The sequence below is a fragment of the Zingiber officinale genome, chromosome 5B (assembly GCF_018446385.1).
Source record: "Zingiber officinale cultivar Zhangliang chromosome 5B, Zo_v1.1, whole genome shotgun sequence".
NCBI lineage: Eukaryota > Viridiplantae > Streptophyta > Magnoliopsida > Zingiberales > Zingiberaceae > Zingiber > Zingiber officinale.
This window is the reverse complement of record NC_055995.1, coordinates 74,788,594-74,807,267: the sequence shown is the minus strand read 5'-3', so window position 1 is coordinate 74,807,267 and position 18,674 is coordinate 74,788,594.

The following is an 18,674-nucleotide window of genomic DNA, read 5'->3' as shown; positions in this document are numbered from 1 at the left end:
CAAGTATTATTGTTCTTATTTCCATTGGTTCTTTCACAAAAAATCCTTGCTTTGCTTAAATTATAAATTATGCCCTAAGTGTAGCTTCATTTGTCTAGCTAAATTGTTTTGTTCAATGCATGTAAGGTAATCCTCTATTTTTTAATTAATCAGGTCAGTTCAAACTTGAGATGACCGGTTCGGTCCTATTGAAGTTTTCCATCGGCTGTCAAGGTAAATCATGAAACATTCACGACAGACGATCTAGAAGTTCAGGATTCTTTAGTTACGCGTGGGTAATCCCCTATTTTTGAAGCTTATATACCACGATCTAATTTATTTGATAAACATGAATTGAAAAAAAATAATTAAAAAATTATTTCGGGTTTTGAAGGTCTTTAGGCATCAACACGATCTCCTTCTATTATCGAGTACAAAAAGTGTTCTCTCTATTATGATAATGCGCAAATATTCTTTCTTTTAATGGTGTGGTTGAAATTTACATAAACTTTTAAAAAATATGCATCTTTTGATGCATTTTGATTCCATGAATTGCATTTTTGGAGCATTGCTTATTTGCTTAGCTGTGTGATAAATAAACAAACTTTTTTATTCACAAGAGTGTAATTGTTAAAATCAACAAGACAAATATAGATGGTCTGAGTTGTTTCTATGTAGGAAAAGGGTCCGACCAACATTCTCATGGGTGTTAATTTGTACACTTAGGGGGTGTTTGGTTGATGGGTTTGGAAATGAGGGAATGGAATGATAGTAAAAGATAGTGTTTGGATTATGGGTTTGGGAATCACATTTTGGGAATGATTACCAGATTTATGGGAATCAACCAAACTCATATAACTTGATGGGTTTCATTTTCATTCCTATTCTCATTCCACCCTACTATCAAACTCATACCCATAGTCATTCTATCATTTAACCAAACACCTCCTTACTTTTGTGAACTTTTCTAGTTGTTGTCTAACAAAAGAATCTATTGATCACTTGGAAGGAATTGTTAAAATGATTCAAGATTTTCATGAAGAAATAATTAAATATTATTATCATATGACTTAGAGGTCATAGATCCCGTACGTGCTTTGTTAATCTATCCACTAAATTTTGTATCACAATGTTACTTTTTGGGGATGAATTAATTTTACATTTTTGTATTTAATTTTTTTATAAAGTGATTTTAGAAATTTTTATGGTATCATTCAATTGGAAAAACCAATTAGGGAATTGCTATATTGTAGCAAAATTTCCCTTCACAACTTGAGCCGTAATTAATTTATTGGCAAATTAATAGAGAAATTCACATTTTTTTTATTGAGTAAATTTGTTTTTAGATAAATTAGTCAAATTTATAATTTTATATGAAATATATTTGTTGGTGTTTCAATTTGAATTTTTAAATATTAACTTAAATTTGAAAGCAAAAAAAAAAACTCTTGACTCCCATTGTACTCTGGTCAAGCTTCAGCCAAACCAAAAGGAACTAGGAATACAACTACATAGAATGAGAAAAAATTTAGTTCATTATTAATGTTTTAATGTATGAGTCGAGCCGAATCAGCAGATAAATTGTACTGAAACGGTTGATTAGGTTCAAATTATACTGAACTTGTGACTAAATATTACTATCATTTTAGTTAATTACAATTTTTTTCAGTTTCTATTGTTATTACTATCTTAAAGCCTTGTTTACTTTGGTTAATTTTTTCAGTTTCTATTAAAAGATATCATCAATGGACTAATACCTTCCAAACTGCTCAATGACTTACTGTATATGGTTAACAAAATGAGTTATAAATGGGTTTATCTAGTGACCCAAACACGAGGAATAACAAAATAACCACATCTTTTTTTCTCTTTATTCTTGTTGTAGGCTAGAACCTTCGTTAAACTAAAAATGATTTGCTAAAGGTTTAGTTCTTGTTTATTTCATATTGGCGGGCCTGTTGCAGGCCCACCTGCTGCAGCTCCCTTTATTTTATTTTTACTTTTTATAATTCGAATGTAGGCAACGGAATTATTTGATCTAAAACGTTGTAAATTTAGATGTAATATAAGATGTAAATAATATTTAGTTGGAGAAATATTAAATAATTACGAAATTTGAGATATTTGATGGGTGAGACATCAATATTTCGCTGGCGAAATTTAAATTTATCACAATCTTAAAAAACTGAAATTTAATGTCTCTAAAGTGTACCACCTCCACCGCGTCACAGGAAGAGGGCAGGATTCTCTCGTCCGTCCCAGTCCAGATCCTCTGGACCGTAAAAAGTGATCCAAGGGAAGGGATGGTCCCTTGATCTAGATTAGTAGAGATGAATGATCCTCACCTATTTTATGAATAAGGATCATCTCCTGAATCAATCCAAGCTAAGGGACCATCCCCTGGACCACTTTTTGCGGTCCAGAAGATCTGCCCTCCGTCCTCAGATGCCTGGACGAAAAACAGGAAGAGTCGGCAACCAATCCGGCAGTTGGCTTCTGGCCTTCGCATTATGGTGGCACTCGTGCCTGTGGCTGCCGAGGTACCAACAGCAACGCAGCCACTCTTTGCACAGCAGAGAGATCAGTAATTCCGACAGAAAATGAAAGGAAACTGATGATTGGTAGGGAGGAAGGCGAGGGAGCTGACAGTTAAGAAGCTGATTGACAAGACCACCGTATCATCATTTATCGCCAAAAAAACAAATTTTCTTACCATCAACATGACAACAGAGGCAGCCACGGTAAGTGTCATTTAAACATTCATTAACTCGAAAACAAAAGGAAAAAAAACAATGGAATTCCAACCCTTGAGAATATTTCAAGTCAATCATCAGAGAATAACAGTAGGGTCGAGGGATGTGGGTGGAGGGCCTAGATGTCAAAATTAATAGGCTCCCTCAAGAATTTTTCCATCTGCTTCGCCCTGGTCAAAGAGTTTATCAACATGTCAATGACCTGATTTTTCGATCTGTCAGAATCACAATGGGTGAAAATAAATAAATAAGAATTCATAGAAAACAAAGCGAGCTGGAAGACTGATTTCTGGTTGATCAAATGACACTGACAGTTCAACAAAGAATATTCTGACTGTTTACAGGTGAAGCAATTGGAATAAATAAAGATCTAATAACTTATTAAAAGGCTAATTATCAATGGGAGGAATGAAAATAAAGGATTTAATCCACTATGCAAAAATTAACGAAATCCAAATATCATGAACTTTAGCACAAGTTGTATAATTGATTGTAAGTAAACAGTCTCCTTTCTCATTCTGGACAACAATTTCCTGGAATTTTAATGTGGACTGTTTGTCGATTGATATGACTATTTTAATGCAACAGCGCCTATTTAAAAAAGAAAAGTCCGTGAATATAATCACAATACAAAAAAAACTATAGCCTAAATTCTAGAAATATCAAAAAACTAGTGGAAAAAAACCTGGTTCAGAAGTTCAATTTGTTCATAAAGACTTTAATAGCTGAGGTTGCTGTTTGGATCCATAAACCATAATTGACCAGCTAGTGATTTCCTGTAAAAATAAATTTGCTTATTTATTAGGTGTGGACATAAGAATTCCGATGACGACCCTCAACCTTTAGAACACAAGCACACTAATAATTAAAATAGAATTCAAAACCCATCTAGACGGAAGTACCAATTTCACTGAAAATACTAGTTAACCTTTGTTAAAATAGGATAAACGAATGTGGTTTACCTCGAATTTATACCCTTGATCGACAAAAAATTGCTGCCTTTCAGTAGAGCTTCCTATATCAAGTAGACACGGCAATTATTAGACTATATGCTCCACAACTTTAGTTCGAGTGGAGTGTTAATATAACCACTAGACGGAACAATTACTACTAAAACCAACAGATGAAATAATTACTTCAATTCCATATGATCCACAACTTTAGAATTAGTTCGGGAGTGTTAATATTGTATCTGAGTTTCCGTGGAAACAAGGGAATAGGAGAAAGGATAGTCTTTTCTTGCGGTAGCTCCTGCAATGCATACCATGCTGAGGAATGACAAAAAGAAATGAAACAAACAAAAACAAATACACTGAAGGTTATTTTATAAGATTTTATAAATCATATCATGTGCAACTAGTCCTTTAGTTTCTTTTCCTACAAAAATTATCTCAGCCCTAAGAATAAGATCTAAACGTTGAGCTTCCTGATGTGGTGAAACAGTATGAGACGAAATCTGTATTATCGCATTGGCTTCTAAAATATCAATTGAGTTATAACCAACCTGTAAAAAAAACCAAAGACAAACATCTTGGTTAATGACCAATGATGCTTGACATCCAAAAATAATATAAGTTTTAAAAAATAATGAGTTGCTCTACTCTTTCACTGCTTTAAAGAATAAGTTTAGGGCCAACCTTTTTTCGTCTTCTAAGACTATCAATAATATGATTCTCAACCTCATAATCTAGTTAAAGAATATTTAAAAGTCACTAAACTATGTAGTATAAATGTCATAATTCACAAACCTTAGACAGGAAGATTGTGTTATAAACAAAACCATTTTTGAAATTTCAAGAATACTAGTCTTTTTGTCACGGCCAAAAGCAATTTAAAAAAATAATAATAATTAAATAAAAAAACAAGGGCTGCTATATGGAAATTTCATTAAAATTTGTAGAAAGAACCTGGTTGCACAGCAAATCATGATCTTTTGGAGTTTGTTTGCATACGCAGTCAGTGCAAACAGATTATCACCAAAAATAATAATTTTTCGTGCTAGGAAATCTTTCATTGGCGTGTTCGTAGCTTGCAAGATAAAAAAAATACCTCTGTTTGATTTCAAATGCTACATTTGTAAATCAATGGGCTTTACAATTTAAACTTTGGTCTACTATAGAAAATAAGAATATAAGCCTCATCACATCTGATACATAGAAAAATTTTCATGGCTTAGTTGGTCTTGTAGTGACCACTTATGACATGATAGCAGCTTTTGGTGGAGGAAAGGTATCTGAAAATTATAAACAAATCATTGAAGAAATACTAAACAAGGAATGAAGATTGTTACTAGTAGATAAGATATTTTTTTTCCTAATACACACCATATCTATTATTTGAATAAGTTAATTTCAGTACATGCTTGCATACACTGATAGATTATATAATTAATGGATTACAGTTAAAAGTGTTAGAGGCCAAAAAAATTTAGTTAACATAATTAATAGTTCGATTTGGATATTCTTAGTGACTGAATTCTTGTGTAAATTCAATGAAGACATAAGATTCATGTATTTGTCCCCAAATAGTTCGAGTAAAGACAACTTGACATTGATAATTCTTTAATGAAATAGCATGTTCATCAATGTAGTGTCCCCTCGGATGGATCTAATGGCTAGCGCATGAGGTGTTGCCACCATGAGGTCTGGGGTTCGAATATCGACAAAACCGAGGTAAATATCTCCCTTATGTGCTAGTGACTATTTCAAAAGCTAGTAGCCGCCCGTGATTTACCTCCTCCGTGTTGGCCTTGGGACGAATTAGCAGGAGCGCTGGGGGCGAGCGTATTCATCTTTTGCCAACATATTTATCAATGTCAAGTTGTTCTTACCTTAACTAATTAGAGGTGACTACGTGAATCTTATCTCTTCATTGAATTTACACAAGAATTCAGTAACTAGGAATATCTAAATTGAGATATTAATTATGTTAACTTTTTTGACAAATAACACCGTCAACTATAATCCATTAATTATATAATATATTAGAGCGTGCATGCATGTACTGAAACTAACTTATTCAAATAATAGATATGTTTTGTATTAATAGAAAAATATATTTCATCCTAACAATGCTCATTTCTTATTTAATATTTCTCCAATAATTTGTTTATAATCCTTATATATCTTCTCTCTACTAAAAGTAGCTATCATGTCATAAGTGATTACTACAACACCAGTCAAGCCACGAAAATTTTCCTAAGTATTAAATGTGATAATGTTTATATTCTCGTATTCTATAGTAGACCAAAGGCTAAATTGTAAAGATCCACAAATGCAGTATTTGAAACCAAACAAAGACAACTTTTTCTTACCTTACAAGCTACAGACACACCGACAAAAGATTTCTAGCACGAAACGATAACACGATAAGACCGTCCCTGGCTCGACCTGTAGTTACAACAAGAGAAAAAGCTTTAATTATTCATTGAAGAAGAGCTGTAATGAGTATAGAGTAAAACCACTTGTCTAAGGAAATGCAAAGAAATTTGAATTTAGCCATAACTCTTTGACCATGAACGATGGGATATAAATTAGAAGAAAACATAATACGATGACACAAATTTTCACTAAGCAAAAAATAATATATTTCCATATATACGTAACAGCAAATTGCACAAAGACTGAAACAATATTGTTAGCACAAGTTCTTTCCTTAATTATTTTAGTCTAAACTTCCTTTATGGTAACTCTCTCCAATCAAATTCCATAAGAAATCAAGTAAAATAACAACTATTAGCAGAAAGGCAATAAGCATTGAAATCTCAAAAAGGTAGATGAAACATAGTACCAAGTGTGAAACTTGGGAAGTTACCAATTCTCATCAGTGTCAACATCAAGTTGTGTTTTCTCAACAATTTATAGTCAACTATATGCATTTTAGTTCTTTCATTGGATCTGAATAAAATATCCTTGTTTCACTAACAAATGTTTTGGTTAGACATCCACAACACTCTATACATGCTATCATAATAGATACAACTCAAGCTAATGCAACCATCAATATTTTTCATCAGGCTTCGCACCAATATTGGTGACCAATAATGTTTGTGTTGTATGTGATAACAATACTTAACATTTCTAAGTATCTTACTTTCACATGCTTTTTGATATGGTTGTCATGTTTGTGGTTTCATTTGAATACTTAATTTAGGGTTTACCTATGGTTAAATTTCCTTTCAGTTGCAGTAAAATGGAATGAAATGTAAAAGGAAACAAGAAAGGAAAACATTCTAAAAGAGTTCCAAAGAGGAATTATATCCATTATAATCAGAGCGGATACTCTTGAACTGACATAAAATGACAGTATAACTTGAAAATTCAATGTGTTCTAATAACATAGGTATATTTGAAAAACAATCAGAAACATGACTCATTATATTCATTGAAAAGTCGTATTCCTAGATCATAGGATAGTTTAGTTCATTTAGCAAACATCGTTTCACATTTTCCACCTGCAATAAAAAACAACACTGTCTTTGACAACTTCCATTAAATGCATTAACTGTAGGGGGCAGAACTATATGGCACCCGAGAAGGGTCAATCGTTAAAGAATGAATGTCATTCCCATCCCCATCCCAATCCTTAAAGCACTGAAGAGCATTTTGTGAATCCTAAACAACTACACATTAGATGAGACAGTAGAAGCAACGATGAAAACTAGATTAGAAAAGAGTATATTAGCATTAAAGGACTGTTTACTCAAAAATAGGAGGGGAAATGTAAGGAAGAGTGGAAACAGAAGTAAGAATAGTGAAAAAGATTTCCTCCCAATTTTTCTATACCTTCTTCCTTATCTAAAAATTAAAAAATCATAGAGCATCTACTTTTCATTATCCTTCGTCTCCATTTCTCATCCCTTATCTCCTTTACTCAGTACCTCACAAAAAATGAGATAAACTAGTTAGAATACGCTTTAGAGGCATTTGGCAATGACCAATTGTCCACTTCTTGATTCTGTTATCGCAAGGTCAAGGATTGGCTCTGTTATATAATTATTATGATTAATATTTTATGATATTTGATTATTTGCAAACAATTGTATTCAACCATCACATATGAATTGATGTAGATAAGGTTAACAAAGAATAAGGAATGTCATATGTGATATGATTGTTCAAAACTCAAATATCCAAATTATGTAAACACCTCTAGCTTAATCAGAGCCTTGGATATAACTTCTTTCTAGAACAATGTCTTCAATACCTGTATTCATGAATTTCCATGTTGTCACCAATGATGACAAATAATCCACATGGGGTGAAAAAAAATAAGATGATCAAGAACTTTCACATGGATCAATATTACCTCTGGCAATTTTGACTCAAGAAAATATCAATTCTTTTTCAGCACAAGCTTAATTTCTAAACAATTAGCAGTCCATTTACGGATAAAGTCTTTTAAATCATATGTCAAGTGCATATTAGACAGCTCGGTCAGTCCCCAATAATACCGTCAGTATGCAGACCCATAATAACCACCGCAGTATAGAGTGAGTGTGGTGTCACAATATACCAGGGCTAAGAAAATATACTCGTAGCATGTAAAAAAAAAACCCCTAAATGTGAAAAATAGACACTAAGACAAATTCCTATAACTGCTGAGCGACAGAGCTGACGAATGTGTAGCCGTTACTGTAGTCAGGCGAGAAGGTATTCAGATAGATCCGGCCATCATAACAGACATTGACAGGCCTGTCCTCTTCCTGAGTCACATGCTAGCGAGCAATAAGAAGCAGAAAAAGGAAAAAAAAAAAAAGTTCGGATCATTCGTCTCACCTTAGACGAGAAAGAGCTAGTCTTCAGTTTCTTGGACGAGAGAAGTCTTTCTCCTGGTAGAGAGAAGGCATTTTGACACATTAGAGAAACAATATAAAGTAAAATGACAAGAAACTAAAACTGCAAAGGTGAATGAATTGGGATAACCACCGTCGTCGTCTGCCATTAACGATTAGGCGATTCCTTCTCGTCGAGGTTCGTGGCGGGCGGCTGAGGAGAGCCGGACTACTGTAGGATCCTAACTATGACTATATATATGTGTGCGCGGGGGATAAGCCAAACCCTAACCCTAATTTACATGATACCTTTTGGAGTAGATCCAACAAAATTCCGGTCACAAATAATGAAGATTAAAAATAAATAAAAAAATTAATAGTAAAAATATATATAAATAGATATAATAATAATAATAATAATAATAATAAAGAAAGAAAGAAATTAAATTAATTTTAATAAAAATTTCAATAAATTTAATAAATTGATTTAATAAATTATTAAAAAATTTAATAAATAAATAGAGTGTAGATTATAATAAATTAATTTTAATAAAAATTTAAAATTTAAATTAAAAATATAAAAACTAATAAAATAAGAGAAAATAATATAATTAAAATGTGTATGAGAAAAAATTAAAAATATTAAAGAAATTAAAATTAAAATAATAAAATATATATATATATATAAAATAAAGAGATTAAAAAAATATGATAAAAATAATAAAGTAATAAAGTAATAAATAAATAAATATAATATAAAATTTTAATATGTAGAAGAAAGTAAATAATTAATTTAAAATAATATTAAAAATATTTTAAAAATAATTAAAAAAATAAAAATATAGTATAATAATAAAAACAAATTAAGATAGAAGAATAATTTAAATTATAAGAATATTCCCACAATGGGCATGATATATATGAGATTAAATCAAGTTTACGTTGGACTTAATATAAGATCATATCAGGATCACGTTGGAATCACACTCTCCTCCGGCTTAGGACCATCATCATCTTCTTTCTTAAAGGCAACATTTTTTTTCTAAGAGTTTGGAGTCGTGTCATTAGCGTCTCTGTCACCTGACCATTGGTTTTGTATGTACCTCTATTGCTTATTTAGTTTTTATTTTACAATGGTGTCACATAGGGTTATCATTAATATTTTAGGCATGGCCGAATTCGAGCACACCCTGTTTTTATGGAATCTAAGAATTTTTTTTGTCTGTAACTATTGGTTTATGGTTGCTCAGTTCGAGATGACTTCGAAAACATTGTCGTTAAGCGAAGGTGTTGCGTGACCCAATTATCCAATTATGTCAACCGAGGATGAACTAAAAAAATGAATTGGAAAAGTAACCTTTGCCATTTTAAGAAATTTATTTTTTCTGTTCAACTAACAACATAACAATAACAGTTGATTTGAAGTATACCCTTTTTGCAGGTCCTCAACCTCTCTATTAGTTCTTTTTAAGTCCAGAATATGTTTGATAATTGGAATCAGGAGGAACACAACTTCATCTTCCTCGGGAAAAAACTCAAATTCATAAAGGTATATGTTGCACTAATTCTAGGTCTACCCGACAATGGAGAGATAGTTCCACTCGATTTAAATGAGACCTCTAGCCACTGTATATAGAATTTTTCCAAGAGTTTGATTGTTATGTAAAGCACTTTGAGAAATTCATAAGGAAGTCAACATCAATTGACAAACTATCCTGTCAGTTGTATCTTCTATATTTTTTTTTTTACAAATGTTCTGTTTTGTGGTAGTAGTAGTAGTGTTGTTAGCATACCTGTGATATCTTTAATTGACTGTATAGATGATTTTGACAATTTAACTAGGTTTAACTAGTGTAATGTGGTGTACAGTTTCTAATGGGATATGTGTGATGCGGTATGTGCTAAAAATATGTTCGTAAACATGCACAACGGAAGACTTAATAATAAATAAACTAAGATGACTTTGGTTTAAGGGTTTGGGAATGAGAGAATGAATTCATTCTTAAACATTGTGTGTGATTGATGGGAATGAAATCAAGATTTTAGAATGAAATCTAAAAACTTAGGTATTGATGAAACCTACCTCTTCCCTTGGGTTTTGATAGGAATGAGAATAAAAGTAAGTTTTAGATAAAAATAACCTTAATATATTTGTTCAAGTTTTTTTTCATTTCATTTTCTCTCTCCTTATTCTCTTTCATTATATTTTCTCTCTCCTCATTTTCTCTTATCTCACATTCTCTATCATTTTCTTCCTATATTCTCTCCTATTATACACTCTCTCCTTATTTTCTGTCTTTTCATTCTCTTCCATCATATTTTCTCTCTCATCACACTTTTTCTCCTATTACACACTCTCTCCTCATTTTGTTATCACACTTTCTCTCCTTAATCTCTCCTACCATATTGTCTCTCCTCATTTTCTCTCATCACACTTTCCCTCTCTTCATTCTCTTCCATCACATTCTCTCTCCTCATTTTCTCTCATCACACTTTTCCTCTCTTCATTTTTCCAATCACACTTTCTCTTATCATTCTCTCTCATCATACTTTCTATCTCCTCAAACTCTCTTCATTTGTTCTCATCACACTTTTTCTTTCTTCATTTTTTCCCATCTCACTTTCTCTCTCATCATACTTCTTCTCTCCTTAATCTCTACTATCATGATCTCTCTCTCCTCATTTTCTCTGATCACACTTTCCTTTTCTTCATTTTTCCCTTCATACTTTCTCTCTCATCATACTTTCTCTCTCTATCGCATTACTTAAAACGTAGAATTGTTTAACTTAGAAAATTTTGCTTTAATTTCTTTTTACTTAGAAAAATTTCTCAAAAATATTTTTCTTTAAATAGTTACTCATTTTTTTACTTGGAAATGTCTTAAAAATATTTTTTACAAAAATATCTAACTTAGTTTTCTTTTACTTAGAAAATTTTTTCAACTTAGCAAAATTTCTCAAAAACATTTTTTTTTAATTTAAATAGTTAGTCAAAAATATTTTTCTGTTTGAAATTTTTCACTTAGAAATTTTTACAAATTTTTCAGAATTATCAAAGTTTTCAAAGTCTTTCAATATTTTCTACCCTTAGATTTTTTTTTTTTTTGTACACCATTTTTATGTGATCAAAGGGGGAGAAGGAAAAGATTAAGTCTAGGGGGAGGTAGATTCATTTTTGTACTTTATTGCAGAATTTAGTGTTTTAGCTTTATGTATGTTTACCCTACCTTAACTTGGGTTGTTCACATGAAGAAGGGGGGGGGGGGGATTGTTTCGAGGTTTTTTTGATGTGATTAAATAAGTTAAGTTAGGTTCTGTTGTGTTTAACCTTGTGTCTAAGTGTTCAGGAACTTAAGAGCACAAGAACTCGAGCGAAAGACGCGGCTAGCGAGAAGGACGACACGGGAGAGAGCCGACGGGCTCGGTGCGTCTGAGGGACGAGGTGTCGTAGAAGAGTACGCTGGTGGACGAGAAGAACATATGCGACGTTCGAGGGACAAGAAGCTGGGAGGAAGCCTGCTCGAGGAGAAGGCAGAAATTGGATTTGGGTGAACCTTATTTCGGTTAGCCGGAATCACCCAAGCGAGCGGAGCCGGAGCGGAAGACTCGAACTGAGGCGAGCTGAACCGGAGCAGAGGGCTCGGACCAAAAAATTCAACGAGGTTGACTTTGAGTCTGGGTACCCGGAATTTGACTTTGACCAGATCGCGTTTGACCGCGACCCGTTACGAAGGGAATAAAACTTTATCCCCTCCAGTCACCCTGACCAAGGCTATAAATACAGCCTTGGTCCAAAAGCTTTTTAATCAACAAGCAACTTTGATACACAACACTTGTACGCTTCCCTTTTAGTTTAGCTTCTCATTGTCTATGCTTGAATGTTGTAAGAGGCTTCTCCGCCTAGAGAAGATTTTTAGTGCGCTTTTCATCTGCCTTGGATTAACAATCTCCTCGGTTGTAACCAAGAAAAAATTCCTTTACCTCTTTCTTTTTCTATTTATTATTTATCTTTATGCAAGTGTTCTTTTAAGTCCGAGAAGGGTTGTTTTCTTTTGATTTAGTGCAGGGCTATTCAACCCTCCCTTCTAGTTGGCCCAACGGTCCCAACAGTAAGTGTCTTTTCAAAAGAACTTACAGATAATGATTTCTTTCGATCTCTCATCTGGAAGCCTCCGAGGGACTTTGATCATCTGCTCGGACAGGTTACATAATACATCAACATGGAAGAAGCTCAATCAGCTCGAAAAAAAGAAGTGATCCCCGAGCTGGTTGCTGTTCAAGAGCACAGATCTGGTAATAGTAATGCATCCCTAAAAGGGCTCTGAGCAAGCCCTCAACAGCATTAGGAGTCTCGACCACATGCGGTCCAGCACGTGGAAGCTAAGCGGATAAGATTCCCCGAGCCCCAAACATGGACACCTATGTTATGCTCTTACCATCACTCAACAACTTACAACACTAAGGATTGCTACCACTTCAGTTTGAAATCTCGCCGAACGACCCTTATGGATTCAGTGGTCGATCTCGCTCTCCTAGCCACCATCATAATTGCCAATCGGATGGGATACAAGGTCAAGGTGGCCCATCAGCCGAGCGGAGCCAACAACAAACCCAATAGAGAGACAGCCAAAGGCTCACCCGGGCATCAACAGAATGGCCAGCATATCGGTCAGACTGGGAAGAAGAGAATTATGGTAATGCCACCCGAGGCGACATTAGCATGATAGTCAGGGGCCCGATCGATGGTGACTCCAATTGCACTAGGAAATCACATGCACAAAGGTTAGAGATCCACACGATTGGTTGTAGCGCAGAGAAGGCACAAGAACCATAAATCAGTTTCAGTCCTCAAGATTTGGAAGGAGTTGAAATCCCTCATGATGATGTCTTTATCATCAAGGCAGTAATTGCTAACTACAATATTCAACGGACTTTTGTTGACACAGGGAGTTCGGTCAACATAATATTCAAGAAGACATTTGATCAGCTCCACATAGAAAAAAGTGAACTCCATCCTATGACAACTTTATTATATGGATTCACTGGCAACAAGGTCATGTCACTCGGCTAAGTTCGGTTGGTCATATCTCTGGGGGAGGAGCCGCTTATGAGGACTCGCTGTACGAATTTCATGGTGGTGGATGCATCTTCGGCTTATAACATTATACTCGACCGACCGACACTAAATGAATTCTGAGCTGTCGTCTCTACATTCTGCCAAAAGATAAAGTTTCCCGTGGACGGCGTAGTCAACGAAGTTAAGGGTGATCAGTTCGTAGAACGCAGATGCTATGTGGAGGTGGTCAAAGCTGAGTCTTGAGCCCTCGGAAGGCTCGACGCCAATGTAATTCAAGAGATGCCTCCCGCCTTGGTTTATGAAGAAAAAGAGGAGGTACAAGTCCACCCCAGCTGATCAGAGGCTACCACATTAATCGCGGTCGATCTGAGCACTGAGAAGAAAGTCGAGCAGGTGGCTTGCTTAAGGCAGAATCATGATGTGTTTGCATCGGTGATCCACGAGCTCCCAGGTGTCTCTCCAACAATAATGCAACATGAATTGCACATCCGTCCGGATGCCCGACCAGTAAAATAGAAAAAAGGATTTCAGCTCGGAGCAAAATCAAATTATTCGAGCAGAGGTAGAGAATCTGCTTGAAGTGGGACACATCCGAGAAGTATAGTTCCCGAGCTAGCTCCCCAACATGTTGCTAGTATCCAAGTCGGGAGACAAATGGCGGATTTATATAGATTTTAGGGATTTGAACAAGGCAACTCCACGATGGGTTGCAAGTTGATATGCATGTTGAATGCATATCAGGGCTACCACCAAGTCTGCTCACCAAGGAGGATCAAGAGAAGGTCGGCTTCATCACGATTGATGGGATCTACTGCAACAATGTCATGTCATTCGATCTAAAGAATGTTGGGGCTACCTACTTGAGACTGATGAATAAAGTATTTTGGCAACAGATCAACAACAATATAAAGGTGTGCGTCGATGGCATACTAATAAAATTCCTCTGAGCTGCTAACATGTATGCAGTATAAAAGAGACATGTCGATTCCTGAGAAAATATGGAGTCAAGCTCAACCACAACAAATACTTGTTTGGGGTGAGGAGCGGGCCCTTCCTCTGCTACATCGTGACCGAGCGAGGGATCGAAACAAACCCTAGAAAGGTGAAAGCATTGCAAGATATGCCCCCACCTCGCAACTTGAAGGAAGCTCTGCGTTTAACTGGGCGGATTATAGTTTTGTCAAGATTCATCTCCAAATTGTCCAATTGGAGTTTGCCATTCTTCAAGATTCTATGTCAAGCCACCAAGTTTCAGTGGGACACCAAGTGCAACAAGACACTGGAGGAACTGAAAAGCTACTTATCTTATTTACCTATACTTGCAAAGTCCATCGTCGGTGAACCACTCTGGATCTACTTGTCCTCTATAAAGCGGGTTGTCAGATTGGCTTTGGTTGGATAAGACGACAAGGAATAGCAGCCGATGTACTTTTTGAGTCATTTATTAAAAGATATTGAATGTCGCTACACTTGTCGAGAGAAGCTAGCATATGCGTTGGTTTTAGTCGTTCAGAGGTTATGTCCTTACTTTCTCTCCCACCTTATAATTGTGTTAAGTAATAATACTTTGGGCTGAGTTCTCCTCAACCCCAAGGCGTTCGGACGTCTTAACAAATGGATTATGGAGTTGAGTGAATTTGATATACAATACCAACTTAGATCGGGCATCAAAGTGCAAGCCTTAGCCCTATTTTGTGACAAAAATATAGAATCTTGAGCCAGAGGAAACTGAGAAAGTATATGTGGATGGATCGTCCACTTAATAAGGTAGTGGAGTGGAGATACTCCTGATATCTCCACGTGAAGATAGGATGCAACTGTCCATTCGGTTGGACTATCGGGCCACAAACAATGAGGCAGAATATGAAGTTCTGATTGTCGGTCTACGACTGCTAAGCATGTAAGAGCCACTCAAGTCCTTATTTATTCAGACTCCCAACTGGCAGCCCAACAGCTTTCGGATAACTTTGAAATAAATAATGCGAGTTTGAAGTTATACACCAAGGCGTTCGATAAATTAAAGTTAAGGTTCCAAGAAGTGACAATGCAAAAGATCCCCCGAGCAGACAATCAATCTGCGGACGAGCTAGCCAAATTAGTGAGCTCTCTAAGCCCGATGGAAGCTAGATAGGTCAATCGAGCAGACATTATTAGTAGCCCACATTGAAAGACCAGCTAAAGTAGTACAAAGTGATTGGAGGATGCCCCTGATAGACTTTCTCCGATCAGAAAATACACTAGCAGATCGAGAACAAGCTCTGTTGATAAAAAAGAGAGTCAGTCAGTTCACTCTTATAGGGGATCATTTATACAAAAGAGTATTTTCTAGGCAATTGCTTAAATGCGTCAGATTGGAGGACATTCAATACATTTTATAGGAAGTACACTAAAGTTCTTGTGATAGTCATCCGAGCGGTCATTCACTGGCTCGGAAGATTTTGCTGGCCGGATATTTTTGGTCCACATTTCAAGCAAATGCAACTCGGACGATGGCCACTTGCTTATCCTGTCAAAGACATCAAAACATACCCCACTGACCTATTAAAGAATTGAAGACATTGATTGTCTCTTGCCTATTCGACCAATGAGGTATAAATATCATATGACCTTTCCCCATGGCGATCGGTCAGAGAAAATTTCTCCTCGTAGTATTGGATTATTTCTCCAAGTGGGTGGAAGCTGAGCCACTCACTAAGATAACCAAGTAGATGGTTATCAAGTTTTTATGGCAAAATATTTTGTGCCGATTCGGCGTCCCCCATAAATTTGTCTCGGATAACGAGAGGCAAATTCAAGGATTGAAAATTAAAGAGTGGTGCGACAGCTATGGCATACTGCAAGCCTTCACTTTCGTGGCTTATCCTCATAATAATGGCCAGGCGGAGGCCACGAACAGAGAAATCACTTAGATGACTCGAAACCCAGCTTGACCACCTTGAAGGAAGTTAGGTCGATGAGCTTCCAAGTGTGACGTGGATGTACCGCACCACTCCCTAAGAGACCGTCGGTATAACTCCATTCCACTTAATGCATGGAGGAGAAGCAGTAGTACCAGTGGAGATAAGTGTTGAATCTGATCAAAGACAACTATATGATGAAGAAAACTCCAATCAGCGTCTTATGTAGCTAGACTTAATAGAAGAAATCAGGGATATGGCAGCCACTCGGCTAGTGGTGTACAAGCAAAGAATGAAGCAGAATTATAACAGGAGGGTCATCCTGAGATCTTTCCAGGTTGGCAACTTGTATGGAAGAGAATCAAACCGATTGGCGACATCAACAAGTTGGAGCCCCCATGGTGCGGTCCATATAGAGTGATACAAAAGCTAGGGATCTTATTACCAGCAGGACAAAAATGGAAGAAACCTTGATTGGTCATGGAGTGTAAACCATCTGCAAGCCTATCAGGCAGAATAGTAAGTTTGCGTTAAATTTATGTAAATTGTAAAAGAATATTGTTCTATGAATGCAAGAAGGTTTAAGTAAAAAAAAATTAAGTGCCCCATACTCTCATGTCGTTCAACTGAGTTATAAGTGAACATTCTCTCACACCTTCAGACTCTCGTGTCATTCGGTCGACTTATAAGTGAGTATGCTCTCATGCCTCCAAACTCTCGAGCCATTTGGCCGAGTTATAAACGAGCTAAGCTCTTGCGCCAAGTGTCCCAGACTCTCACGTCGTTTGGCTGAGTTATAAGTGAGTATGCTCTCACGCCTCCAGACTCTCGAGCCAGCCGGACGAGTTATAAGCGAGCTAAGCTCTCACGCCAAGTGTCCCAGACTCTTGTGTTGTTCAACCAATTTATAAGTGAGCATCCTCTCATGCCTCCAGACTCTCAAGTCGTTCGACCGAGTTATAAACGAGCTAAGTTCTCGCACTAAGTGTCCCAAACTCTCGTGTCGTTCGGCCGACTTATAAGTGAGCATGCTCTCATGCCTCCAAACTTTTGAGCTGTTCAGTCGAGTTATAAGCGAGCTAAGCTCTCGCGCCAAGTGTACCAGACGCTCGTGCCGTTCGGTAAATTTATAAGTGAGAATGCTCTCACTCCTCCAGACTCTCGAGCCATTCGACCGAGTTATAAGTAAGCATGTTCTCATGCCTCCAAATTCCTAAGTAGCCAACCGGATTATAAGTGAGAATACTCTCACGCTTCCAGATGCTCGAGCAGCCGACTGGATTATAAGTATGTTTTCACTCCTCTAGACTCTCGAGTCGTTTGGCTGAGTAATAAGCTAGCTAAGCTCTCGCGCCAAGTGTCCTAGACTCTCGTGTCATTTGGTCGAGTTATAAGTGGGCATGTTCTCACGCCTCTAGACTCTCGAGCTGTTTGACTAAATTATAAGCGAGCTAAGCTCTCGTGCCAAGTGTCCCAAACTCTCGTACCATTCGGTCGAGTTATAAATAAGTATGCTCTCACACCTCCAGACTCCCTATCAGTCAACTAAGTTATAAGTGAGTATGCTCTCATGCCTCCAGACTCCTGAGCAACCAACCAAGTTATAAGTGAACATGCTTTCATGTCTCCAGACTCTTGAGTCATTCGGTCGAATAACAAGTAAGCTAAGCTCTCGGGCCAAGTTCCCCAGACTCTCACGTCGTTCAATCAAGTTATAAGTGGGCTTGTTCTCACGACTAAGTATCTAGAATCTCGAGCCGCTCGGCCGAGTTATAAGTGAACACATTTTTATGGCCCGACGAGTCAACTAACCCTCTCATAATGGGACCTATTCCTAACTAAGTCTCAGAGAATCAGGCCGAGCGGCTGAGTTTCTCACTATTAAGCGTTAAAAGCTTTCGCGGAGTTCCAGAAGACTGCTATATTAAAGGTTCTGTATAGTATGGCTTGAGTAGATCGTGAAAGCTAAGTCTAAAAGATAAAAAGGAGTGCAGTTATGAATTAGAGCACAGAGAATGAAAGTGCTAAGGCATAGAACATACATATGTAGCATCAAATTTAAAAGGTTTTTCATAAAAGCACTTAACTTTTTACAAGAAACTACTAAAAGACCTAAAGAAAACACTATGCCAGGTCAGTGATCATGTTGATCGGAAGTACTTCCAAAATCTTCTGCCTCTTGATAAATGTTGGAG